The sequence below is a fragment of the Neophocaena asiaeorientalis genome, unplaced genomic scaffold, assembly GCF_003031525.2.
Source record: "Neophocaena asiaeorientalis asiaeorientalis breed wild unplaced genomic scaffold, Neophocaena_asiaeorientalis_V1.1 scaffold19, whole genome shotgun sequence".
In the NCBI taxonomy this organism is placed as follows: Eukaryota; Metazoa; Chordata; class Mammalia; order Artiodactyla; family Phocoenidae; genus Neophocaena; species Neophocaena asiaeorientalis.
Window position 1 is genome coordinate 7,701,329 of NW_020173388.1, and position 18,556 is coordinate 7,719,884.

General features: G+C 39.2%; 1 protein-coding gene across 6 annotated transcripts in view; it reads left to right on the forward strand.

The window, feature by feature from the left end:
* The first annotated feature begins 477 nt into the window (after positions 1-477).
* The window catches only part of FRYL (FRY like transcription coactivator), a 244,266-nt gene continuing 226,187 nt past the window's right edge, over positions 478-18,556 (forward strand). For all 6 annotated transcript variants that reach the window (XM_024746667.1, XM_024746666.1, XM_024746671.1 and 3 more), the window contains exon 1: positions 478-717. The gene's annotated coding sequence lies outside the window, so the exon portion shown is untranslated. The remainder of the gene's footprint in view (positions 718-18,556) is intronic.

Below are 18,556 nucleotides of genomic sequence, written 5' to 3' on the forward strand. Positions count from 1 at the left end.
TCATCTGGAGAAGATTTTGAAATTTTCTCTTCTCCCTTTCCGTCTTTCTCCAACACAGGCTGTGAGTTTGTCCACTACCCCTACCAATATTTAAAGGGAAAGGCGCTTAGAACAAGGCAAAATAGGGGGGAGGACTTTGCGGCCGTTTCTCAAACCCGTAAAGGGAGAGAGCGATAATGGGTAAGGGGCGTGCAGACTAACTCCTTCCTTGCCCAATCAGGTGCACAGGAAGATGTCCTTTTACCAATAAAAATAAAGTTCGCTTTCCGGAGGCGGGAGGGTGAGCCTTGACTGCCAGTTCTCCAAAGCAACGATAGAGTAGAAGACGGAGAATGATTAGAGGTAGGACCAACCCAGGAAAGGGGGCGGGGTGAAGGTGGGGGTAACTCTGAGCGGCGGCTGGACTGGCGAGTGCGATGCGACAACTGCTGTTCCTGTAGTAGTGTTTCTCGCCAATCAGGAAAGCTAGGGAGTGGGCGGGGCGGGGAAGAGGTGGGAAGAGCTCGCAGCACCGCCGGGCGCCCGTCGGGCTCTGGGGGGAGAGAGAGAGAAATCCGGTTAAAATCAGAGTCGGAGGGAGGTTTAACCACAGATCGGTTCCGATCGGATTATTCCTTAAAGGGGACGCGCCATTGTCAAGAGAACGGAGCCTGGGGCCCGAGGGCGGGGACCGGCGGCGCCTGAGGAGTGAGGCAGCTGCACTTGGACTGGGGACGGGTAGGTGTTGCCTGGGGAAAGGCGCTTCATTTCACTTTCTCTTCCACCCCAGGGGTAGGCGCCGGGATGCCCGCCGACTGGCGGCCACAGCCCTGGCGGGAGACGAGGTCGCCGGCCCTCGCTCGCTGCCTTTCTGATGGGAGTCGAGGGGGAGGCGGGCCAGAATGGCTGGCAAGCTGCGCCGCCCGGGCCAAGACTCATAACGGACACTTAGACGCGGCGCAGCCCCCGCCTCAACCGAAAACCCGCCGGAGCGGCAGCGGGTCCTCGGGGAGCGCCGCGCGCCCGGCTCCCCGCGCGCGCGCTGCTTCCTTGCGCGCCCCCTCTCCCTCGCGCGCCCCATTGCGCTCGCGCGCGCCGCGTCCTCGTGGACTCGCGGGAGCCGCCCCGCGGGGAGGAAGGCGGCGGCGGCCGCGGCGAGGCGGAGGGAGGTCGGCGGTCACTGCTTCACTGCCCCGGCTAGGAAGGCAGGGCTGAGGAGCAAACTTAGTTCGGCAGCTGGCGGCCGCAGGCGAGGAGGACGCTGAGGACCTGCTGAGCGCGCGGAGTCGCCAGCCCGGCCCAGCATTGTCCTGCTTTTCCTTTGCTCTCGTCTCTCCGCCCACTGCTCGCGGTAGTGGGGAGGGGTGCGGACGCGGGCGCCGTGCCCGCGCCGCTCCGCGCCTTCCGCGCACCCCCAGACCCCGAGCCTACCCGAGCCGGAATCGGCCCCACCGACACCGCAGCCAGCATCTGCGGGCTGTGGGGGCCAGTGAGTGTCCTTGCAGGTCTCAGTCTTCGCACCGGCGCAGGCTCCCTGGGCGCTGAGCTCTTACTTGTAACTTTTCTTTGCCAATTGCTGGAAGTTGTGGCTTCCGGGCGGCAGGTTCTTTGGACAAAACCTTAGTTTCTTGCGTTCTGGAGAGGCTTATTTCTACGGCGAAATGGTTCTTGATCGCTGTCGGTGTTTTCCTCTCATCCCAGTTTCATTTCTCGGCACCTAAAATCGCTTATCTCGTGGATTTTCATTGTAAGGGAGCATTAACCTCTCTCAGGTCAAGATAATTTGAAAAGAAAAAAAGGGAGCGGTGCTGATGACGAACTAGAGCTCTATATAGAGCCGAATGCGCCTTAACCTTTGAACTGTGGAAAGTATTACCTCGACTTTACTGGCGGAGCTTCTTTTGGAAGGAAAAAAAATTGCAAAACGAAACAGAACCAAAAACTCCAGGTTGCTAGGGTCTATAGGATTAGGAAAAAAATAAACTTTTGATAAAAGTAAAGTTAGTTTTGTAACTGTTCTGCCCAGCAGATATCTCCGTAAATTTCTGCTACTGAACCCATAGGCATTATAATTAGTAACAGTAACTTGTACTATTGATAAAACAAATGTAAGAAGTTTTTTTCCATCTTGAGCACTGCTGCTATTCTATATCTGTCAATACTTGCTAAAGAAATTATATTTAGAAACAGTACCTCCTTGTTAGAGACCTTATTTAGAAAAGGAATGTTCTCATGAACATTCATTTTTGACAGTTTCTTCTTGTGCAGTACTTTGTAGAGTACTTGCATGTGCAAGTTACAACCCTATAAACAAAGCTGCGGTGTGTGTGTTATTCTGTAGTCTTTTTTTGGCTACTCATTATCAAAGATAGCATTCCATCCTGTCTTTTCTTACATTCTGAGCTATTTTGTAAAATTACTTCTCTAGAAAAGTGAATTTTATTGAAACCTCTGGCCCAGCGGGTTTTTTTTTTTTAAGCAATACTAACAACTTTCCAAAGTGTTCATTGATTATATGAGTGGTGAGCAGCATTATAACGTAAGTTCACAGGCTCAGCAATAACAACAGAGAAGCTGTACTTCTCTAAAATCTAAAAACCAATTTCAGGTAATAATATTTGAGAGATACTTGGCTCTTCCTATAGAATTTAGGAAGTGTAGACACACAAACACATGATCTTTCGTAGTAATCTTGATGGTATCTGGCGTTGTTACACCTAATATCCTCCTTCCTCCTCTTCTCCTTGATCCTCTTCTTTGATAAGTATGTCAGGCAGGCCTGCTGGCATAATCGTCTTTTTGGTCGGAGAATAGAAAGTAGAAGATTAAAACAAGCTTCCAAATTTCTAATTTTGTTTACTTACCAGCTTATTTAAACAATAAAGGAGAGAATTCCTGAACTTTTAAAGGATCGCATATAAAGAAAACACTCGAAAAGAATTATCTTTGAACTATCTAGGCTATGTTTCCTGGAAAACATATTTTTCCTGTGTGCTTTTCACATTGTTTTAAACACATTGTCCTAAATATACACATTGCCAGGGAATTTCTTGAATTGTGAACTGTCCATTGAGATCCCTGGGAACTAGGACCGTCCTCTATTTCTGTGCAGATTCACTGTGTCACCTAGTACTTTTCTAGTGCCCAATTAATGTGTTGACTTAGGTCTTTGTGACAGAAAACGATAATGTTCTATAGAGGCTGCTTGAGAGGCTTATATATTTATTTTTTAAAATAAACACCTTTCTGAGCAAGTTACACCAAAGAATAGCAATTGGTTTAGTGTTTGAGGGAAGATATATTAATCTAGGTGCTTTTTGTTCTGTGTACAAAACTGTGATTTGTTTATAATATCTGTTCCACGGACATCTTTTGTGATGGTGATTGTTTCTTGTCCCAATTATTAGAATTAGGTTTAATCTTCAACATCTGTTGAGTACCCATTTATTTGAGGAGTTTTATGGAAAAGTAAAGCAGAAATGGATGACAGTCATTGCTCTCAAAGGTATGGAGTTTAATGGGAAGATGCAAAATTATCATCCATAGGGAAAAGATAATGTGTATCCCATTGCAGTAACAGGTGCAAACTAACAGTGACACAGGATTCATGCCAAAATGGTAAAGGAATAGTGGAATGGTAGAAGAAACTTAGGTGATGTGGGAAAGTTTTCATTGCTTTATGTAGCAAATTTTATAATATATTTTTTAAAAATTAAAAAAATAAAGTATGTTTGGGGTGTATGTTCACTACTTGAACTATTTTTAATCTATAAAATATTGGGGGGGGCCGAGCATGTACTCTGAATTTCACCTATTGTTACCTCATCAGAGGGATCATCTATATAACCCAGCTCAAATGTCACCTTGTCTGCAAGCTCTCCTGTTCTCCTGATCCGAAGTGATGGCTCTTTTCTCTTGCTCCTGTAAAGTTCTTTTACAGCACAAGCCATGCTCTGACTTACAGTATAGTTATGTGTGTATTTATTCATTAGCTTGTGGATTTTGGAAAAAAACATTAACAAAAGATTTTATTACCTTCAGATAGGAGTGCCTTAAACTATTATACTTGAGTAAGTTATGTTTACTGGGAATGGAGAAAGGTAATCAATTTTTATACACTTACTTATTTTTTATTTTATATAATAAAATAAATAATTATTAATTTCTCCAGGCTCAGTTATTATGGTTATTTTACCTGTTCTTGAGAAACAAGGCTCCCACCAGTATTTCTGTGTTCAAAACATAGTCTATGATTTATAGACTATTGGAATCATAATCATTTTAAAAATGGTCAAAACCTGTGTCCCTGAACACTTTAAGTATCTTTACGCTAAAATGTTTTTGGAGTACATACCGTAAGCCTAATCTCTTCTCATTTCTTGATTCTTCTCATCTCTAGAGAGCATTAAAAATTGCTGCGAGACTGCCAACTGGCACTGCTTACAGTAGCCCCTGGAGGAATGTAGGAAGATATTTGTTTCTCATCAGTTCACACGCAGAGGTTTACCCTTATGTTGCTCATTATAAAAAGAGAGCTACAATTTAGGCTGATGAAGGAGGTGATAAGATTCTGTTGTTCTGGGTGCTTCTTTAAGCCAGCCCAGGTGGGAAAAAGTTTTCCAAAGTTTCCTAAATAGAAAACCCAGCTGCAAGCAGCCAGGGCTAATCAGGTGAGAAATCTCCGTTTATTCAGCAAGTTTTTATTGAAAACTACACCTAATTTGTGCACCAGGTAGGCACTGAGAATAGGATGATGAAGTCTGTCTGGACCCCAAGCTATGAGCTCCTCTGAGTAGGATCCTTAAATAGACAGAGTGGTACATGTGGATGAAAGGTAGCATACATGACGTGTACTTCTAGGTGATTTGTTATTCACCCTTGTTTGTTGTTCTGTATAGCTTCTTTCAAAGTATCCTAACAAACAAACCTGGTATTCCATAGGAGGTGGGTTGGGGTCCTGGAGCCTGTTAAAGTAAATCTGTGAGCTGTAGAATTTTTTTTTTTTAATTTCAAGCACTGCTATTCCTGTGAGGCAGAATATTTCAGAAATTCTGCAGATGTTGATGTGTCTTTCCTTATACCCTACAAGGATTGTCCATTTCATAGACCACCATTATGACACTGTATCTGTATCCTAGTAGGTAATTCACAGTTTACTGATAGAGTATTAACACATTCTTTTAAACTCAAAATGCTATAATAAATAGATAGCTTTATCAGGATTTTTTTATGTTATGAAAATAATTGTTTTGAAAAATCACTTGTATTAAAATATAGTGTGAAGTATTTCTAACTTTTACAAAATGGACTACCTCCTTTCCCTGCAAGCCTGTTCTGTTGCTCGATCTTTGTATTGGTGGGGAAAGAATCAGATTGTTGAGAAAGGGGCCTTGTAGAATTGTCAGTGATGGAGTCAACCAGGCTAAGAAGAATATCTGACCAAGGATACATCCTATGGAGTTTGACCATAATGCACCAAGTGTGATTTGTCGAGTTTTGAGAAGAGTTAAAATTTTTAAATGACAGCTTAATTGAGATATAATTTACATGCCATACAATTCACCTATTTAAAGTGTACAAGTCAATGGTTTTTAGTATATTCCGGAGTTGTACACCTCTCACAACCAGTTTTAGAACTTTTTCATCACCCCATCACCTTCCTTACCTCCCTTCTCAGCCCTAGGCAACTGCTAATCTACATTCCATCTCTATACATTTGCTATTCTGGACATTTCATATAAATGAAAGATAACATTTTAATAAATGTGCATTCCTGTGTAAATCCGTCCCTCTAATGCGCATAAATCCTAGGAGTAGAGAGGGTCTTTTCATGACCCTCGAAGTTTAGAAAGATTTTCTTTAAGAGGGAATTAATCTAAATCCTTATTCTACCTAAGCCTGGAGAGAAATGGGAAAAGAGATTTTTTTCCCCCTATAAAAATCACGACTCATTTTGAAAGAAAGAAAGAAAAAGACTCATTTTGGTGACACTTTTATGTTTATTTAATCCTTTGGTGACTCTCTACAAGTAAGTAATTTGTCTCAAGTTCTGTATACTGGACTTAAATAAAGGACAGTACTTTGAAAGAAGTTGAAAGTACTTGGTAAGTTCTAATCATCGCTGAATGTAACTTGATGTTTACCTTATTGGGTCAGAATATATTGCGCAACTTGTCATTTATTTGATCAGAGATAGTGCTGCGTAAGTTGATTGTGATGAACTTGTATTGCCCCTGCACAGTGCTGAGACCTTGTAGGCACTTAATAAGTGTATATTGGTTGCCTCACACCACTATGATCATAGATATTTTCATCAGCTCTGTAGTCCTTATTTTCTGTCTCATAGTAATAATAGCAGCTACAATTATTGAGTGCTTACTAAGTAATAAGTTCTTTATATGTACTATCTTTTAAAGTAAAAGGATGCAATTTAGTCTTGAGAATTTTCTGTATCTCCATTGATTGTAGTTTTACAGGCTTCTGATAATTTTTTTTTAAGATTATTTTGAATGACCATTTTTTGATCAAACCTAAGACACTTTGATGCCACTGCATTCTTGAACTTTTAGGAAATGTCAACATAAAGTTTTTACCAACTGAATGTTGCTCTTGGGTGACAGCAGTTGTGAGATACATTTCTATTTTAGAACAACTGTACTTCAGAGAGGTTGAAGTGGTGGTGGTAGTGTTTTTTTAAAGGGCATCTGGGAATTGAAGAAGGGGATATTAGTTTGTTCATTTACTGCAGTGCAGCTTCATTTTTTTAGGCTGTAAAACATTCACAGATACGCCTTGTTGCCTGAATGAATTTCAACATATTTCAACTTCTCAGGACTCCTTGTTTTGTTTTGTCCTCTTTTGTGTGTGGTTTTTTTTTTTTCTTTTTTTTGGGTGTGTCTATATTTCATGGTAACATTCAGATGTGATGTAATTTAGTTCAATACTAAAGAATGCTGGAAAGATAATTTAAATGTGATTTTCAGTTTTCTTCTCCATTAAGAAAATTTAAGATGGATAGTCCTGTCTATAAATACTAGTAAAAAAAAATGATTACTTTGGTGGTTCCATTCATGTGTCTTGGGTGTCAGTGAACTCATCACAGTGTATTTGCAGAATCTCCAGCCATTAGTCTCCTCAGTCAGCAATATACAGACCACCATATTTTGTTCATTTGTTGGTGAAACCATTCCTTTCTAAAGCGTGTTTGGTTTTGGGGAGTAGATTTGCTTATTACTTTATTGTATCTCTTTGTTTGCTCTCATTACACTCACCTGTAGTAGTTTACTCACCTTTCTGATTTGGTATTTTCCATGTGATATGAGACTAGAACCCATAACCACTTGTTGAATGGTGGATAAAAATGATAGAAGGTTCTGGGTGAGAAACTGAAGAACTTCCTGTGCATCGAGCTTTCGTGCTAGGACCTTGTTGTGTTGGTTTTTACTGCTTAGAAGTATATCAGGGTGGTATATTTAACTTCCCCTGAATAATGGATCTCTTAAAATTCTGTCTTATTAAGTCTAACTCAAGTGGATGGAGAATAATTAAGTGGATGGAAAATAATTCTTTTCTGGATGTCTTGATAGTCTACTTCGTGTGAGAACCCAACCCACAGCTTGAATACCAGGATACCTGTATGCATTGGTATATTGTTTGCTGCAATTCAGAACCTAATACAATACCATGAGCAGAAATTAGAGGCTTTAAAGAACTGTGAGGTTGCATATAAAATAGCCACATGTGCCTGTTATCTTGATATTTATATTTAAACAGGATCTTTTGCTAATCTATTTTCTTTGAGGTAAAATTGTCTTTGTAGATGCACTTTTCTGTGTTTATGTTGATGGTAACTTAGGCTGTGTATTGTATTTAATATTCCTGGCAATACTGAATCCATAGTATAGTTTCAGTGAATACTGGTTAGAGTTTTAGTCATACATTTCTTTATGGTTATTTCACTTTTTCCTGTTGTAGAACTCATGGAGTCATAATATTTAAGAGCTGGACTGTTCTTGGGAATGATCTCCCAAGATTCCTCCATTTTGTAGACGAGGATGAGATTGTGACTTGTTTTTAAACTATGGATAAAAATTGAGTTCTTGGGGCTTCCTTGGTGGCGCAGTGGTTGGGAGGCCGCCTGCCGATGCAGGGGACACGGGTTCGTGACCCGGTCCGGGAAGATCCCACATGCCGCGGAGCGGCTGGGCCCGTGAGCCATGGCCGCTGAGCCTGCGCGTCCGGAGCCTGTGCTCCACAACGGGAGAGGCCACAACAGTGAGAGACCCGCGTACCGTAAAAAAAAAAAAAAAAAATTGAGTTCTTTTTGATTCTCAGTCCCATGTTTTTCCTGTTCTGGCATATGCTTGCCCAAGTAAAAAATGTAAAAGATAGAGTCTTAGATTATTGTAGCCTCTGTAACAGAGGTCTGCAAAAGTTTTATGTCACACTCCAGCAGCATAAAAAAAATGTATCTTAAAAAAAAAAAAAAAAAAAAAAGTATCTGCATTCCCAATATGTGTATGTTTGTTGTAAACTATGTACTATAATATTATGCACATAAAAAGGCATTAACAAAAATAATGAGATAAAGATGAAAAATATTTTAGAACAATTTTAAATGTATTATTTCCATGTTTTTGATTCCACCTAAAATCTTAGTAATTTTAAAAATAAGTATGATTGAATGTCTTCACTTAAAAAAAACTTTTTATTTTGAAATAATTATAAATTCATGGCAAGTTGCAAAAATAGTACAAGGAGTCCGGTGTAACCTTCATTCAGTGTCCCTCAGTTGTAATATCTTATATAACACAACATATTTATAACAACATTAAACCAGGGAACTAACATTGGTACAGTACTGTTAAGTAGCCATATTCAGATTTCATGTTTTTTAATGCATTCATTCATGTGTATGTGTGTGTATACTTCTATGCAATTTGATAACATTTCATGTCTGGATTCATTTAACCACTACCACAATCAAGATACAGTACTGTTCCATCACTGCCAAGAACTCCCTTACGCAGCTCAAGGTCTCCTCCTTCCCCACCCTCCCCACCCTCCTCACTCCTATTTACTGGCAACCTGTAATTTGTTCCCCATCTGTATAATTGTGTCATTTTGAGAATGTTACATAAATGGAATCATACTGTATGTAACCTTTTGAGATGGACTTTGTTCACCCAACCCAGTGCCCTAGAGAGCCAATCGAGCTGTTGTATGTATCAGTAGTTCATTTCTTTTTAGTGCTGAGTAGGGTTCAGCGTATGGATGTACGACAGTACAAAGTATGCTAACTCTTCACCTGTTGAAGAGCATAGGAGTTGTTTCCAGCTTTTGGCTGTTACAAATAAAGCTACTATGCACATTTGTATATAGGTTTTTGTGTGAACATAAGTTTTCATTTCTCTGGTATAAGTGCTCAAGAGTGTAATTGCTGGGTTGTATTGTAAGTGTATGTTTAGTTTTACAAGAAATGGCCAGACTATCTTCCAGACTGGCTATATATTCCCAACAGCAGTGTATGAAAGAGCCAGCTTCTCTACATGCTTGCCAGAATTTGGTTTTGTTCACTGTTTTTAAAAAATTTTAGTCATTTTAATAGTTGTGTAGTGATAGCTCATTGTAGTTTCAGTTTGCCTTTCCCTAGTGGTCAAATTGTTTCCCTAATGAGCAAATTGGGTTTTCATTGTTGCGTTTTGAGAGTTCTTTATATATTCTAGATATGTCTTTTGTTAGATATGTGATTGGCACAAATTTTCTTCCCATCCACAGCTTGTCTTTTCATCCTCTTAACAGGGATTTTTTACAGAGGCAAAAAAGTTTTAAATTTTCATGTAGTGCATTTAATCATTGTTTTTTCTTTTATGATTGTTCTTTTGGTGTCATGTCTATGGACTGTTCACCTAGTCCTAGGTCTCAAAGACTTTTTTTCCCTGTATTTTCTTCTAAAAAGTTTTATAGATTATGTTTTACAAGATAATCACATTTTTACCTTACAGCTTTTGATAAAGCACTGGTATTGGTAACAGGCAGTTGTCAGCTCTCCCATTTTCTTGTTGCTTGCTTGTATTTTGCTTATTAATATTATGTTTAATCTGGCTTTCTTTGCAAAAATCTTAAAAATCCATCCAGGAGTGATATCATAATTCTCCTGAGATCTGCAGATCTACTTACTTGGGCCCATGCGGGCTGCAGCATGTTGTGATCTGCTGAAAGTGAACAGGTGAGGACATCACAAACAACCCCTCCAGGGTGTGAAACTGCTACCTCTCCCTTAGGTGACTTTTATCTACTGCAATACTGTGGGTGTAGTCAGCGTCACAAACAGAAACCCTTCTGAGTATCTTAAGCTAGAAGAGATTTCATACAAGGTATTAGGTGCTTACAGAATTGTCAGAAGGGCCTAACAACAGGTTTTAGGGGGTCAATCCAGAGGTAACTCACCAGGGCAGCTCAGAGGCCACCTTGGGAGCCGTGCTGGAATCCAGACCTCGTGCCACCTCTGCCACTGCTGCATTTGCCTCTAGATACTCTGAAAACTGCAGGACAGACCCCAACTTGCAACCCTGGATTAGGAAGTCAGATCAAGACACCTCTGCTGCTGGTGTTCCTGCCTCCCCACTTCTCGTCACCCAAGAAGCTGGGGGATGGACTCTGGAATTAGGCTGTAGAGAAATCTCATATTTCCACAGCTGTGCTTGCCCCCCAGATAACTAAAAAGGCTCCTTTCTAATTGCTTATCGGTAGGCGGGAGGTCAAGTGCGCCAATCTGTGGTGTCCAGCATAGTTCACGTAAATGCCGTAAGAGGGAAGCAGCCTGATGCAGGACCAAGAGCAGGTGCTGGTGTCAGTCTGACACATTGAATATTAGTAAAGCTCAAATTTCAAATTTAAGATAACACATATGTACTATCTTCTAGTATTTTCTTTTTACCTTATTGGCTTGAGAACCCTTCTTTTGAGGCTTGCATTTACTCCACTTTGAACTTAATACATTTTGCGTGACTAAGTAGTAGGAACATAGCAGGTCTGGTATGATATTTTTCCCAAATATTTAAATTTTATTCTTAATGTCTCACAATTTTTGAAACCATATTTTTCCTTTTTTTAAATAAACATATACAAGTATAAAATGTTACTGTTTTGGGGAACACTCATTAAATTCAGTCAACATTATTCTTTTACTGTCTGCACCTGAGCTTTCTCTCTTACACCTGTGCTTTCCCCAGATCTCCCTGGAGAATTCTGTGAAAGAAGTGGATTTTCTCCTAGAACTGTGCTTTGGTATCAGAGGCACTCCAGCCAGCAGCCAGCAGTACTTTGGTTTCTGTTTGTTGAAAATAATTAAAGTTTGGTTTGTTTTATTGCATACTTTGAATTTTATTCCTGGGTGTAACAAATTTTGGCATAAAACCAAAAATTGAGACATACAGATATCTTTGCAAAGACTGGTTGTATATGGTCTGTAATGGCAGTCAATTTAAAATACAATAAAATAAGTTATATTAAAATTTTTGAGTATGTGTTCAAGTGCGTTTTTCTAGTGAGAAGTCTGTAGGTTCATCAGATTCTCAAAACAGAGGCCATGACCCAGGAAAGATTAAAAACGGCTGCTCTAGAGGTATAAGTTCAATCAAGACATTTGCCAAACATTTAACACCAAGGCTTCTGCCGTCAGTCACAGATCCCTTCCCTGATCTCCATCCTGTATCTGTAGACTTTTTTCAGGACATAAAAAGAAAATTATTGTTACCCAAGTGTTTAGGGAGGGGCCAAGGAACATCATAAGAGGTCATTATTAGATGAGAAGAGACACCTGGAAGTCAATTATATCACCCGAATATTTTTTTTTTTAAGAAGATATGTTCCCATCTGGCTGATGGTTTCCTGAAAAGTAATGTGTTATACATGTCAAGACATAGTAAACTGTTGATATCTGCAATCCAGTATATTACATCTTGGGGGATTTATTTGAATGCTTGAAATAGTTATAAAAATAATTTATATGTTCAACTCTAGAGCCTAAAATTGTACAAATGGGGAAGGAATCTACAAACTTAAACTCTGTAATTCATTTAAAATAGGTAAGAGATGATTCAGAGACACAGAAATGTGTTGGATTTTCACATCTGATATGTCACATTTTCACATAGTTTTAGCTTTGTTTCTTAACTAATGACCTCTCTTCATATGCCAGAGCCTAAGTGGGATGTAGCATGGTTTGTAGAGATTTAAAAACCTTTTGTTTAAACAAAATCATGCACAGAGATCCCTAATATAAAGTGATGAAAGGAGAGATGGTTTTAGTTGATGTAGGGGCAAGAAAAGCCTTACTTTTTGTACATTTCCCTTTACCCCCACCCCGCCCCGCAGACACACACAAGTAGAGTTATGAGGGCTTTAGAAACAGGTGGGCCTAATGTAATCACAAGGGCCTTTAAAAGAAGAAGCAGGAGGCAGCAGAGTCAGAACCAGAGAGATGGCATCATGGGAAGGAATTGACCGGGCGTTGCTGGCACTGAAGATGGAAGGCGGCCGTGAGCCAAGGAATGTGGGCAGCTTCTATAAACCAGTAAAGGCAAGAAAATGGATTCTCCTTAGAGCTTCCAAACAGGAATGCAGCTCTACTGACACTTTGATTTTAGCCCCGTGTAGACCTGTTTTGGACTTCTGACTTCCGGAACTGTAAGACATATATTCGTTACCACTAAATTTATGGTAATTTGTAATTGCAACAATAGCGAACTGATACAGTGCTTAATACATTTTAGGAGTAAACGTTCTTAACAGCCTGCTGAATTTTACCCTCGTCTATTTCAACAGCTCTTTCTCTGTACCTGGTTTTCCCTTTTCAGAAAGAGAAGAACCAGGAGATCCTAAACTGTCTTCAGATTTATCAATTTCACTTTAATTCTTTATAGGTTTATAGTATATGCAATATAAATTAATAAAAGGATTTGAGTGCTTACCTTTTCTATGCTGGTCGTGATGAAGTTAGAAAAGAATGTGGCAAGACCCTATTGTAGATAATAATCAAACAGTTAACAACAATAACTACCAAGCATCAGATAACTGAGTGCCAAAGTGAGTGGTAGGGATAGTAGTAGGTATCGTGAAAGAGCAAAGGAGAGAGCAGCTGTTTTAGACTGGAACAATCTCTGAAGGCTTTGTAAAAGAGATTTTTGAGCTAGAAATATGCTCTTAAAGGTATTGGAGAAATTGGTTCCAACGAAATAATCTGTGTTATTAGAAACACAAAACTTAAAGTTTACTAGTTTAATTATTATTTTATTATTTTTTGTGAACACATGGGAGAAATATATTTTTCCTATTGAACTTTTTATGGTGGAGGAGAGACTTGTAGAATTTTAAAAATGTGTAAATGCAAACTACAGTAAATTGATGACATTTGTCTTGATAATGTGAAGTATAACACCTGAGATAATCTGTATTCCCTGTTGCCTGAGTGATACATATTGCCTTGAGTGATACATATTGTTTTTTCATTGTATTTTAACGTTTAAATCTCAAAATATGATTGGAAACCTAGTATGATCTAATCTGAGTTCATCGTGTTATAAGTGCTAAAAACATTGACCATGATTACATTTTTGAAGGAAAGGTATTATATGGGCTTGCTAAAGATAATTATGTTAGACTAACCTTACTCTTTAGATAGGATTATTGGACTGTGGGTCAAGACAATGGAGAAGGTGCAGAATAAGTGGATTTCAGCCAAACATAAGATTTCTTTCTGTTGACAGGGGGAGGCTGTGGGCTGGATGGCCATAAAATTAGGTAGAAATGTGACTGGTTGAGTAGCACCTCTAAAAATTAATAATGAATTGATGACAGCTGGAGAAAATTTTCTAGTGACATGCTGAAAGTCACTGTCCATATTTTTGTAATGATGTGAATGAAAACATTGATACTATGCTTATCAAATTTTTGGATGAAATGAATTTTTTAGGGTTGACTTTTGAAAATAATATTTCTGACTGAAATGGTGGGCTAAGGCTAGCATGATAACTTAATGGAGCTTGATGTGAAGTCCTGTATATGAGTTCAGAAAACAGCTGCATAATTATAGGGGTGAGGGAGATGTGGTTGAGTACAAACAACTTATGTATTTTAATTACTCTGATAAACTCAATATAGATATAAAATGTACTGCAACTATAAGAAAGGCTTCATAGAATCGTCATCTGGACTACTGGGGGAGGAAGTTCAGAAGAGGAAAGGTATCAGTCTTACTTTATTCTGTACTGTCCAGATTATACCTGGAGTACTGTGTTGAGTTCTGGATGTGACATTTGACGAGTTAGAAAACAGAAAATAACAAGTGTTGGCGAGGATGTGGAGAAATCAGAACACTTGTACATTGTTGGTAGGAGTTTATGATGGTCCAGCTACTGTGGAAAACAGTTTGACCACAAACAGTTAAACCGAAAATTATGATATGACCGACACGGTCTGTTCCTGCGTACTTACCCAAAAGAATTGAAAACGGGTATTCAAAGAAATATTTGTAATGAATGTTCATGGCGGTGCTTACATAGCAGTTTACTTTAGCTAAAAGGTAGAAACAACCCAGATGTAATCAACTGATGAATGGGTAACCAAAATGTGGTATATGTGTACAATGGAATATTATTCAACCATAAAAATGAAGTACTGATAAATGCTTCAAAGTGCATGAACCTCAAACGTTATGATTAGTGAATGCAGCTGGACACAAATGATCACATATTGTATGAGTCCACTGATATGAAATATCTAGGACAGGTAAATCCATAGAGACATACATCAGTTCGGTGGCTGCCAGGGGCATGGGGAATGGGGAGTGACTGCTTGATGGGTATGGGTTTCCTTTGGGGGTGATAAAAATGTTTTGGAACTAGGTAGAGGTGTTGATTGCAAAACATTGTGAATATACTAAATGCCATTGATTTGTACACTTAAAAAGGTTAATTTTATATCATGTGGATTTTAGCTTAATTTGAAAAAAGTGTCAGTACATATAAATCAGTTGGATAGTATTGAGAGTCCAGAAATAAACCCTATGATCAATCAATTTTTTTTTTTTTTTTTTGGGGTACGCGGGCCTCTCACTGCTGTGGCCTCCCACGCTGCGGAGCACAGGCTCCGGACGCGCAGGCTCTGCTCACGGGCCCAGCCGCTCTGCGGCACGCGGGATCCTCCCGAACCGGGGCACGAACCCTTGTCCCCTGCATCGGCAGGCGGACTCCCAACCACTGCGCCACCAGGGAAGCCCAATCAATCAATTTAAAAAAAAATTTGACAAAGGTACCAAGACAATTCAATAGGGAAAGAACAGCTTTTTCAGCAGTGTTGAGGCATCTGGAGATCCCCGTGCAAAATGAATTTGAACCCTTTCCTCACACCATGCACAAAAATTAACTAAAAGTGGATTACAGATCTAAATAACAGCTAAAATTATAACATTCTTCAAAGAAAATATGAATAAATCTTAGTGACCTGGGTTAGGCAAAGCCTTCTTGGATATGACACTAAAAGCACAAGCAACAAAAGATAGGTAAATTGGACTTCATCAAAATTAAAAACATTTGTGCCTCAGGATACCATCAAGAAAGTGAAAAGACAACCCACAAAATGGGAGAAAATATTTGCAAGTCTTGTATCTAGGTTGTATAAAGAACTCTTAACAACTCAATAATAAAAAGGCAAATATCCTAATTAAAAATGATGAGTAAATTGAATTTTATGCTAAGTGAATTATCTCAATAAAAACTTAAAAAATGAGTCAAGTGGAATATGTTCAGCGATTTCTAGTCTTATGGGAATTAAAAATTGAAATCCTACTCTTTCACTGCTTTGCCTTTTGCCCTCCCCCATTCTATCTCTCAACTTCTATCAGCTGTACCTTTTATCCTTACAAGGTTGTAAACATTTACATTCTGTTCTGTAACCTTAATGAAATCTTTGGTGCTTTGTTTTTGTATGGGTCATATATCTTTTAATTACCATGCAAATATAGGTCATACATCTTTTAATTACCATGCAAATATTAATTGCAGAATGGAGTAGTGAGTTTATGGTTACATTTCCTTCTCTCCACACCAGTGTCATGATCCCATGCCAATAGAAGGATGATGTTCCTAGTATCAAAGACGAATGGATTCTCTTTCCCTATAATCTGTCACTTGCTCAAAGTCATGTCATATGTATATGTTTTCACACTTGAACCATTACTTCCTTGAATAGCTTTTTTGTTTTTCCTGATGTATCATTTTGGTTGTTTTTGGCAGCATTTTACAGAATATCCACCCACAGGTGACATATCTGGTGGTTCTGACCTTTCTCTTATTGCCAGTGGCTGCTGTAACTCCAGGCATCTTTTTTTCACTTACTAAAAGGCAGGAGGAAGGGGATAGCATGAGTGCTTCTTTTTTTTTTTTGGATCTTCCCCCTTTTAAAATATATTTTTGAAAAATTTTAAAACAAAAAAGTTGTGAGAATAGTAATATGAACTGTCTAACCTTCACCTAGATTCATCAGTTACAAACATTTTGCTATATATTTTTTTTTTTTTTTTCCTTTATCTTTTGCTTCTAGATCCAGTTATCCTTATTTTGGTGAATCTTTTGAGAGAAAGTTGCAGAGATCATGATTCTTTACCCTTAAATACTTCATCACATATCACATAAGGAAAGGTGTGATCATGGAACAATGATTAAATTCAGGAAATGTAACTGTCACAGGTTGAGATCTCTGGGGAGCAGATGCTGAGCCAGAATTAGGATTGTATTTACAAAAGTGAAAGAAGGAAGCAGGATTGGGCAGGTGGAGCTGTCAGATTGTGATGACACCCCGTGTGCCAGCACAAGGAGTGCCTCTGGAGTTAAGACTGTCCATTAGGGGAGTTCCATGTTGGGTAGAAATTGCTTGGCCTGTGACTTGCGTTTTTCATTTATGGGCTGGGAGCTGTCCAGAGAATATCAAGACCCTCTCTTGAAGGCTGAAGCTAACTCTGATGAAACTAACAGCTTAACCACACTCCTCACTCCTGGTAGAGAGTCTTTTGAATGTAAGTGGTAGATTTCCATGTCTACCACAACACAGTACTATTATCTAATATACAGTCCATGTTCAAATTCACCAGTTGCCCAGTAATGTTCTTTATGGCAAATCTTCCTTCCCACCATCAGATCTCTCTATCTTGGAGGAAAGTCTTTCAAGAAGCTCCCCAGATGACTTTCCTGTAAGTCTCATTGGCTTAAACTGAGTTGCTCTTTCACCTCTGTTGCTCAGGCCAGCTGCTGGCAAAGGAGAATGGGATTTCCAGGGCTTGTTTAGACCTGTAGTGATTTATCCCATGGGTCTGGGCAAGAGTCTGCCTTCCCTAATCCTGTGCTTCTCCCCTGTTACCTTAGAAGAAAGAAGAAAAGAAAAAAAAAAAAAGATTAGATTCCTTTAGCAAGGCATGAGGAAGGAAAAGCTGTAGGTAGACAGCATTCTGCTGGAGCTTTCTGTTGCATATCTTTTTTTCTTTTTTTTCTGTTAAGAAAAGAAACACATGCATTCCTGTCGTGAAACCAGCTTCTTAGTTATTCTGGCTTTGGAACAGAATCTATTCCTTTATTCCTTTCGTGGAGTTCACTAATTTTCTGTATTAATAGGATGAATTATAGTTTAGTCCTGCTGTACACCTGCCATTCTGGGATTTCTTTTTCATTTCACTCTTGGATCATTTCCTCTGTTTCCTGTGTTCTCACATCCACTTTACTGGTTTTCATTCTTGCTTGCTAGAGAACGCCCTCAAGTAATGTTCTTACATGTCTGAAACTGTCTTTATTCTGCCTTCTCGCTTGATTGATCATTTGGATGTAAAAATCTAGGTCAAAATTACTTAATTCTGGAAGTTTTCGAGACATTGCTCTGTCTTCTACAATTGAGAGTTTGATTTTAGTCAGATTCTTAATTATTTTTTTCCTCAAATCATTTAGAATAAGTTTTGGCTATGAAATGTCACAGGATTTGTCCAGGTGTCTCTTTCATGGAACAGAGGGTAGGTCACTTGTTTTTTATTCATTCATTATTCATTACCTGGCTCCCTGTTTTATTTTATACCTGTACTTTATTACTGACCTTCTTTTATTCTGGGTGATGTTAACATCAGTGTGGATGGTTCATTCAAAGCCCTTGACGATACCTTTGACAGACACTGCACCTGTTAGTCATTCTTCTCTTTCTTAAGACTAGTTCAGGTATTTAGGGTTCACCTGCTTCACGGGCTCCTCCCCAACCCAAACGGGGCAGTTTGTAAAGCAGCCTAAAGTCAATAGTGTTAGTTTCATCCTCCTTGCCAGTGATTGGTTCAGGCATGGTGACATATAAAGGAAGTCCTCTGGGAGTCTGGTTTCCTTCAATTTATGAAGGCACACCCCTTCTTTTGGATGTGGTCACGTGGGCTTATGATACATGGAGCTGCTGCAGCCATTTTGGGTCATTGAGAAGAAAGCAAGATGATGAATGACCCTCAACTCAAAAATTGTTTAAAATTGAATTCCTGATCTGCAGTGCTCCCCAA